Source organism: Pongo abelii, chromosome 5 (genome assembly GCF_028885655.2).
Source record: "Pongo abelii isolate AG06213 chromosome 5, NHGRI_mPonAbe1-v2.0_pri, whole genome shotgun sequence".
NCBI classification, from domain to species: Eukaryota; Metazoa; Chordata; class Mammalia; order Primates; family Hominidae; genus Pongo; species Pongo abelii.
In genome coordinates, this window is record NC_071990.2 from 168083696 (window position 1) to 168092282 (window position 8587).

The 8587-nt window shown below is 41.7% G+C and overlaps 1 non-coding gene across 1 annotated transcript; it reads left to right on the top strand.

Moving 5' to 3' along the window:
• Positions 1-5708: 5708 nt before the first annotated feature.
• Positions 5709-5780, top strand: LOC112134048 (small nucleolar RNA SNORD45). Its single transcript, XR_002915632.1, has one exon. It is a non-coding gene; the product is annotated as a small nucleolar RNA SNORD45 (small nucleolar RNA).
• Positions 5781-8587: the final 2807 nt, after the last annotated feature.

Below are 8587 nucleotides of genomic sequence, written 5' to 3' on the forward strand. Positions count from 1 at the left end.
TTCCATTTGTGTCATCTCTGATTTCTTTGAGCAGTGTTTTGTAGTTGTCCTTGTAGAGATCTTTCACCTTCCTGGTTAGGTGTATTCCTAGGTATTTTATTTTTTGTGTGTGGCAATTGTGAATGGGAGTTTGCTCCTGATTTGGCTCTCAGATATATACCCAGTAATAATAACCAGTAATGGGATCATTGGGTCGAATGGTATTTCTGTTTTTAGGTCTTCGAGGAACTGCCACACTATTGTGTCTTTCACAATGGTTGAACAAATTTACACTGCCACCAACAGTGTATAAGCATTCCTTTTTCTCTGTAACCTCGCCAACATCTGTTATTTTTTGACTTTTCAATAGCCATTCTAACTAGTGTGAGATAGTATCTCATTGTGATTTTGATTTGCATTCCTCTAATGACCTGTGATTTGAGCTTTTTCTCATATGCTTCTTAGCTGCATATATATCTTCTTTTGAAAAATGGCTGTTCATGTCCTTTGCCTACTTTTTAATGGTATTGTTTACTTTTTTCTTATAAACTTGTTTAAGATCCTTATAGATGCTGGATATTAGACCTTTGTAAGATGCATAGTGTGCAAAAATTTTCTTCCATTCTGTAGATTGTCTGTGCACTCTGTTGATAGTTTTTTGTGCAGAAACTCTTTAGTTTGATTAGATTCCATATGCCAATTTTTGCTTTTTTGCAATTGCTTTGGTGTCTTTGCCATGAAATCTTTGCCCATTCTTATGACCAGAATGGTAATGCCTAGGTTGTCTTCCAAAGTTTTTATAGTTTTGGGTTTTATGTTTAAGTCTTTAATCCATCTTGAGTTAATGTTTGTGTATGGTATAAGGAAGGGATCCAGTTTTAATCTTCTGCATATGGCTAGCCATTTAACCCAGCACCATTTATTTAATTTTTGTATATGGTGTAAGGAAGGGATTCAGTTTCAATCTTCTACACATGGCTAGCCAGTTATCCCAGCACTATTTATTGAATAGGTAATACTTTCCCCATTGCTTGTTTTTGTCACGTTTGTTGAAGACCAGAGGGTTGTAGGTGTGCAGCCTTATTTCTCAGTTCTCCTTTCTGTTTCATTGGTCTGTCTGTTTTTGTACCATTACCATGCTATTTGGGTTACTGTAGCCCTGTAGTATAGTTTGAAGTCAAGTAACATGATGCTTCTAGCTTTGTTCCTTTTGCTTAGGATTGCCTTGGATATTCAGAGTCTTTTTTGGTTCAAAATGAATTTTAAAATAGTGTTTTTCTAGTTCCATGAAAAATGTTGATGGTGGTTTAGTACGAATAGCATTGAATCTGTAAATTGCTTTGGGTGGTATGGCCATTTTAATGATATTGATTCTTCCTATCCATGAGCATGGAATGTTTTCCCATTTGTGTCATCTCTGATTTCTTTGAGCAGTGTTTTGTAGTTGTCCTTGTAGAGATCTTTCACCTTCCTGGTTAGTTGTATTCCTAGGTATTTTATTTTTTGTGTGTGTGGCAATTATGAATGGGAGTTTGCTCTGATTTGGCTCTCAGCTTGACTGTTGTTGTTGTATAGAAATGTTAGTAATTTTTGCACATGAATTTTGTATCCTGAGACTTTGTTGAAGTTGTTTATCAGCTGTAGGAGCTTTTGGGCCAAGACTATGGGGGTTTTATAGATAAAGATCATGTCATCTGCAAACAGGGATAGTGTGGCTTTCTCTCTTCCTTTTTGGGTGTAATTTACTTCTTTCTGTTGCCTGATTGCCCTGGCTAACGCTTCTAATACTATGTTGAATAGGAGTGGTAAAAGAAGGCATCTTTGTCTTATGCCAGTTTTCAAGGGGAATGCTTCCAGCTTTTGTCCATTCAGTGTGATGTTGGTTGTGGGTTTGTCATAGATGGCTCTTCTTATTTCGAGGTATGTTCCTTCAATACACAGTTTACTGAGAGTTTTTAACATGAAGGGGTGTTGAATTTTTTTGAAAGCCTTTTCTGCACGTATTGAGGTAATCATGTGTTTTTTGTCTTTAGTTGTGTTTATGTGATGAACCACATTTCTTGATTTGCCTATGTTGAACATTGCAATCTTGCATCCCAGGGATAAAGCCTAGTTGATCATGGTAGATGAACTTTTTGATGTGCTACTGGGTTTGGTTTACCAGTATTTTGTTGAAGATTTTTGCATCAATGTTCATCAAGGATATTAGCCTAAAGTTTTCTTTTTTTTTGTTGTGTCTCTGCCAGGTTTTGGTATCAGGATAATGCTGGCCCATAGAATGATTTAGGCATGAATCCCTTCTGCTCAGTTCTTTTAGAATAGTTTCTGCAGGAATGGCACCAGCTCTTCTTTGTACATCTGGTAGAATTCAGTTGTGAATCCATCTGGTCCTGGGCTTTTCTTGGTTGGCAGGCTACTTATTACCAATCAGTTTCAGACCTCGTTATTGGTCTGTTCAGGGATTCAGTTTCTTCCTGGTTCAGTCTTGGGAGGGTGTATGTGTCCAGGAACTTATCTATTTCTTCTAGATTTTTTGGTTTATGTGCATAGAGGTGTTCATAATATTCTCTGTTATTTGTATTTCTGTGAGGTCAGTGGTAATATCCCTCTTGTTTTTGATTATGTTTACTTAAATCTTCTCTCTTTTCTTCTTTGTTAGCCTAGCTAGTGATCTATCTACTTTATTAATTAAAAAAAAAACAGCTCCTGGATTTATTGATCTTTTGAGTGGTTTTTCTTGTCCCAATTTCCTTCAGTTCACCTCTGATTTTGGTTATTTCTTGTCCTGAAGGCAGATGATTTATTATAGAGGTGAATATTTGCTTATGTAAGGCCCAGCCTTCTAGGGACCCCATTTCTACATATCTGTCCCAGAGAAAGGAAAAGCTTATCTTTAACTGAAAAACCTGGACATGCGTGTTTATGGCAACATTATTCATAATTACTCAAAACTGGAAGCAATAGAAATGAGGCCAAATCTGGAGGCTTTATCTGACCGTTACGATCCACTAACCTCCCGTTGTGCAGGAGACCGTGTGTTACTCTCACCTCTGCATCCAAGGGATCGCACTGTGCAATGGAGATCACAACTGCTCCACGGAGGCAGAGATTAAGAAGATAGGCAGAATACGCATTGTCATTCCCAGAAGGGTGGTTGTTCATAAATCTGAAACCAAACTATTAAATAACAACAGCTGTAGCGCTGCTCTTAACCAATAACATAACAAAAATATCCCCAGTTATTCTGACCAAGGTCTGCAGAGAGTCAGCACTAGAATTCTGACTCAATCCCACTAGAAAATACTGGTAAGCTTTTCTCCTAAAATGTTAGGGTATTTGAGAAACAGAGTCACATCACATACTTCAACAGAGTGCAGTTCAACAAACTCAGCCTATCTTCATCACACATTTTAAAACCGAATTATGTATGCAACTCCTTTCTGTAAAACAAATACTCTTTCTTTTTTCTTTCTTTTTTTTTTGAGACAGAGTCTCCCTCTGTCGCCCAGGCTGGAGTGCCGTGGCGCCATCTCGGCTCACTGCAACCTCCGCCTCCCGGGTTCAAGCAATTCTCTGCCTCCGCCTCCCGACCAGCTGGGATTACAGTGACGCGCCTCCACGCCCGGCTAATTTTTGTATTTTTGGCAGAGACGGGGTTTCACCATCTTGGCCAGGCTGCTCTTTAACTCCTGACCTCGTGATCCACCCACCTAGGGCTCCCAAGGTGCTGGGATTACAGGCGTGAGCCACCGCGCCCGGCCAAAACAAACACTTTTACGACAATTGAAAAATAGAAGTTTCCAATTCAATTTTGCAACTAAAAAATAATAATAATGTGGTGCCTTCATGTTAAACTTTGGAAAAAACCAGGGAAGCTGCTTGCTCTGGTGAATAAATTCTGTAGAACCTTGAGGCTGTTCGCAGCGTACACCGACTTCTGAGGCAAGTAGGGGCTCCCTCTGGCGGCTGCTCCGGATGGCTGCTCCGGGATTGTGCGGACCTCCAAGCTACACCGTCTCAAATCAACAGAAGCCAGCAGGAACCTGCCTTAGATGTGGTAAATGATCTAGCTAAGCACCGTGGACAGAGAGAGTTGCAAGAAAAATGGTGGCATAAAGTAACTGATCCTAACATTTCACCTACGAATTGACCCCTTGCAGGGAATGAGACAACACAACTTCTCCCATAGGCCTGGTGGTCAGAGAGGCTGGATCAAGAATCTCCATAGCCCAGCGAGAAGCCACGCGAACACACCCCTGTGTGGGCATCCGTGACCCGGCAGCCTGCAGAACTCCTGGACCAGAGACGTCCTCATCCTGTTGGAATATCCAGGTATCTCCACTCTGAATGTCCTCATCTTCCTGGAACCCCTCTTTTTCTCCTAACATTCTTCTAAATGAAATTCCATATCTACTACAACACAGAAAGAGAGGCGGAACAAGAAAAACTAGTGATCCACTAATAAGAAGGCCCTGGAGCCGCTCGATGTTTAATCTTCTCAAGGGAGGAGAATGTGTCTCATACTTCTCAGCATCTGAAACGCAGCCTTCGCTAACGGCACAGTTTCACTGGACGTACTCCCAGGATCATAGATGGCAGCCGGGGAAGGCAGTGAGGGTGGAAATGTCTCACTAGGCTGAATTGAAGTAGGCCTACCCATTGCCTCCTTTGCATGTGTTTAAGTATTAAAAGAATCTAGTAATTTGCCCATAAGAGATAATCAAACAAGAAAACAAAGGTGTATGTGCAAAGATTTGAATCTTAGCTTTATTTGAAATAACAGAAAATTGGAAGTCAATTCATGTCCATCAGCGTGGGGCTGGCCACCTGCCAATTCATGTCCATTTCCTGGAGGGAAATGACCCAACCATGGAGAGAACGATGTTCACTGATTGCATTGGCGTGGCAAGAACTCCATGTCGTATTGCATCATGAAGAAAGCTGCCCCGCAAAATGAGATGCGATTGACGTTGATGTGTCTGTACTTGTGCAAAGAGAGATTTGGGAAAGGAAGTTTACTGAAGTGTTAACAATGGGTTACAAGTTTTTGAAGTGATTTTAATTTCTTTTTTTTAAGTTTCTGTTAGGCTGGGATTTTCCCCATAGATATGCATCATCTATGTCAGCAGTCCCCAACCTTTTGGGCACCAGGACAGGTTTCGTGAAAGACAATTTTTCCACAGACCAGGAGTGGGAGGGACGTTTTCAGGATGATTCAAGCACATTACGTTTATCATTAGATTCTCACAAGGAGCATGCAAGCTAGATCGTTTGCATGCCCAGTTCACAATAGGGTTCGTGCTCCTATGAGAATCTGATGCCGCCATTGGCCTGACAGGAGGTGGAGCTCAGCTTCGCTCACTTGCCCAGCCACTCGCCTCCTGCTGTGCAGCCCAGTTCCTAACAGGCCACAGACGAGTACCAGTCCGTCATCTGGGGATTGGGGATCCCTGATTTTTGTAATTGGAAATAAAGTTGTTCGCATTACTTTAAAATAAAGACAGTACCATCGTTATAAAGTATTCTCTAAGTGCAATCGTAGGGAAAAGTTCTGCTGAAAACTCTAGGGATGGTTAGTCGTTTTAGGGAAATACGGGGAACTAGATGGATTCTGGTTTTTATTTATCTTCCTTCAAAACAGCTACTAGTAATCTGCAGAAAAGATGCATGGGAAATAAGCCAGGAAAACTGAGCCCAAAGTGAGGTGCAAAGGTTCTAAAAGGATCAGTGGTCAATGATATCGTGGCATGTATTAGCTGAGTCCAAAGTTGATGTGAGTTCCAAAATTATACTGAGACTTTGGGGGAAAACAAAAGCTCAGCTATGCTCATCCATCAGATTTCAGTTCCTTCATCAGTTCCTTGAGTGGCCACCACTTCTACTGTGATAAGTCACCACTGACCTGCACCACTGCTCTGTTCTTGTCACAGTTACAAGGTAAGATTTCTTTAAAAGATTATTTGACTAACAATTGGCCTCACCCATTTGATTGTGAGCTTCGTGAACACATGCATCATTTCCTTTTTTTTGAGACAGAGTCTCACTCTATCAGCCAGGCTGCAGTGCAGTGGCACAATCTTGGCTCACTGCAACCTCCACCTCCCGGGTTCAGGTGATCCATCCACCTCAGCCTCCTGAGGAGCTGAGACTACAGGTGAAGGTCACCATGCCTGGCTGATTTTTGTATTTTCTGTAGAGACAGTGTTTCATCAAATGATCCACCTGTCTTGGCCTCCCATAGTGCTAAGATTACAGGCATGAGCCACATGCCCAGCTATTTTTATTTTTATTTAGTTTTTGCTAATAATTTAATCCTTGGTGGTTGACACTTATTAGGGGCTCAAAACAAGTTTGAGTAAATGCATGAAAGCACTACATTGTGAGCTTAAAAAATAATTATAATACTTGGACTGTGGAAACAAAATTACCTTACCAATCTGAAAATTGCATTTTGTACTTTTTGCTTTAATGGCATATTTTGAAAAAATAAATGCCTCATAATTTTTCCTTGACTGTTATTTCATTTTCTTTATTCCTCAAAGATACTGTAGACATTGGAGGAAACACCAGAGCCCATACAGGGATGGTTGATTGTGAGAAAAGGTAAGACAAGTAAGTCTCTCTATTTGAAACCCTGAAACCTTGTTTTTCAGCAGGCACATTGCATGCATGATCAAACAGATTAGTGTGGTTCTAATTGGTAAACCATTAATAAGCCATAGAATATAATCAAGGTTGTTCAGAAAGATACACAAGCAAATCCACAAAAGGGGATTAGAAACCCAGTGTGTTCAGGTATTCTTGCATTGCTATAATGAAATACCTGAGGCTGGGTAATTTATAAAGAACAGAGGTTTAATTGGCTCATGGTTCTGCAGGCTGTACAGAAAGTGTGGGGCCAGCATCTGATGCACTTCTGGTGATGGACTCAGGAAGCTAACAATCATGACAGAAGGCAAAGGGGGAGTAGACATCTCACATATAATGAGAGCAGGAGCAAGAGAGAGAGTGGGGTGGGGGCAGGTGCCACACACTTTTAAACAACTGCATCTCACGATAACTCACTCATTCTCATGAGGACAGCACCAAACCATTCATGAGAAATACACCCTTAAGACCCAAACACCTTCCACCAGATCCAAGACTGAGGATTACATCTCAACTAAGATTTAGAGGGACCATCCAAACTATATCATTCTGCCCCTGGCCTCCCAAATCTCAAGTCCTTCTCATATTGCAAAATAATCTCGTTTCCTTCTCACATTGCAAAATAATCTCTTCTCAATAATCCCCCAAAGTCTTAACTCATTCCAGCTTTAACTGAAAAATCCCATGTCCAAATGAGTTGCTTCCACCTGTGAGTCTGTAAAATCACAAGAAGTTATTTACTTCTGAGATACAATGGGAGTACTAGAATTGGGTAAATATTCCTGTTCCAAAAGGTAGAAATTGGCCAAAAGAAAAGGGCTATAGACCCCACACAAGCCTAAAAGCCAGCTGGACAGTCATTAAATCTTAAAGCTCCAAAATAATCTCATTCGACTCCATGTCCCACATCCAGGGCACACAGGTGCAAGGGATGGTCTCCCAAGGCTTTGAGTAGCTCCATCCCTGTATCTTTACAGGGCATAGCCCCTACAGCTTCTCTCACAGCCTGGAGTTGAGTGCCTGCAGCTTTTCCAGGTGCAGGGTGCAAGCTGCTGATGGATCTACCATACTGGGGTCTGGGGTACAGAGCCTCTTTCCCACAGCTCCAACAGGCAATGCCCCAGTGGAGACCCCTATTAGTGGGGTCTCCAACCACACATTTCCCCTTGACACTACCCTAGTAAAAGCTCTCTGTGAGGGCTCCACTCCTGCAGCAGACTTCTGGCAGGAACCCAGACTTTTCCATACCTCCAATGAAATCTAAGGGGAGGCTGCCAAGCATTCTTCAGTCTTACATTCTGTGTGCCTTCAGGCTTAACACCACACAGAAACACGAAGGCTTATGGCTCCTGCTCTTCATAACAGCAGCCAGAGCAGCCAGGATGTGGGGACCAGTGTCCCAAGGCTGTGTAGGGCACTGGGGTCCTGGGCCGAGCCCACAGAACCATTCTTCCCTCCTAGACCTCTGGGCCTGTGATAGGTGGGGCTGTCTAGAAGAACTCTGAAATGTCTTTGAGGCCTTTTCCCCATTGTCTTGGCTGTCAGCACCTTGATCCCTTTTAGTCATGCAAATCTTTCTAGCAAATGGTTGCTCCATAGCCCACTTTGATTCCTCTCCTGATAATGCTTTTTCTTTCTCTATCATGTGGCCAGGCTACAAATTTTCCAAACTTTTACACACTGCTTCCACTTTAAATATAACTTTCAACTTTAAGTCATTTCTTTGCTCTCATATCTGAGAATAGGCTGTTAGAAGCAGCCAGGTTAGAGGCAGCCAGGTCACATGTGTAACACTTTATTGCTTAGAAATTTTTTCCTCCAGATACCGTAAGTAATCACTTTTAAGTTCAAACTTCCATAAATCCCTAGGGCATGAACACAATACAGCCAAGTTATTATCACTATCAGCATTTTGGTCACAACCATTTAACCAGTCTCTAAGAAGTTCCAAACTTTACCT